Source organism: Micropterus dolomieu, unplaced genomic scaffold, assembly GCF_021292245.1.
Source record: "Micropterus dolomieu isolate WLL.071019.BEF.003 ecotype Adirondacks unplaced genomic scaffold, ASM2129224v1 contig_9512, whole genome shotgun sequence".
In the NCBI taxonomy this organism is placed as follows: domain Eukaryota; kingdom Metazoa; phylum Chordata; class Actinopteri; order Centrarchiformes; family Centrarchidae; genus Micropterus; species Micropterus dolomieu.
The window spans coordinates 1-1,020 of record NW_025738498.1 but is presented as its reverse complement, the minus strand read 5'-3'; the positions used below and the strand labels follow the sequence as shown (position 1 = coordinate 1,020).

General features: G+C 48.1%; 1 non-coding gene across 1 annotated transcript; it reads left to right on the top strand.

Moving 5' to 3' along the window:
- Positions 1 to 655: 655 nt before the first annotated feature.
- On the top strand, positions 656 to 737 carry trnas-gcu. Its single transcript has one exon. It is a non-coding gene; the product is annotated as a tRNA-Ser (tRNA).
- The last annotated feature ends 283 nt before the right edge of the window (positions 738 to 1,020 follow it).

Sequence of the window (1,020 nt, the reverse complement as noted above, 5' to 3'; positions counted from 1 at the left end):
TGTGCCCTCCCCCTCCCTTCCAAGCCTTGCCATTGCAGCGGCCATTCAAAGCCTCTTTAAGACACCCCGTAAAGGGACCTGGCTTTGGCTTTAACTGTAAAAGTCTGTTTTGTTACATTCTATGTCACATGACATTTCAATAAAACATCAAATGTTTCATTGATTACAAGTGTACTAAGGAGTATGGTTACACTACTTTCTATAATTTCCCTGTTTTCTGTATTCCACAGAGCTTGAGTGAAGGAAAAGGAATTCAATACTTTGCAGGCATATGTAACAATCCTGGGAGGTGACCGGGAAATTCTCCAGGAAAAGACACAAGACACAACTATGAAGAACCACCCACTGGTTGTCTTCAGGCAGTTCTCGGTTGAGCTGGTGCAAAAAGCCCCACTGTGGTCTTGGACTCCGCATCATGTCCGCTGGTCAGAAACACAACCAGACCCAAGGACTCCTGGAAAATGCGGGCGTCGATCCCGCTACCTCTCACATGCTAAGCGAGCGCTCTACCATTTGAGCTAATTCCCCTGTGCGGGGAGCAGGCACCTCACTCGTCCCGTCTGCCTCCCCTCCATGCCACGCCGTTCCAATACTAGACAAAACCAACTGTAAGTGGCCTGAATTCGACTTTCACTGCAAAAAGGGGCCAGCAGCAGACGAGGTGGCCGAGTGGTTAAGGCGATAGACTGCTAATCCATTGTGCTCTGCACGCGTGGGTTCGAATCCCATCCTCGTCGCAGGATAGTTTCCTTTAGTCTGCCATGTCACAAATATACCTGGCTCCTTTGGAAAAAATGAGGTCAGTTTGTCCAAGGAAACGTTCTCATCGGTACACCGCCGCTTGCACTGAACTCAAGTCTACACTTCAAGTTTTTCCGCCTGTGCATAGCATATGTACTGCAGATAAATTCCACTATCTCTCGCAAGCTAAGGTTGCCACTTTCCACCTGTGCATAGCATATGGCCACGTAAAATGCCTGTTCCTCTGATCACAAACAGAAGAACCCAAACTCTCCTGAA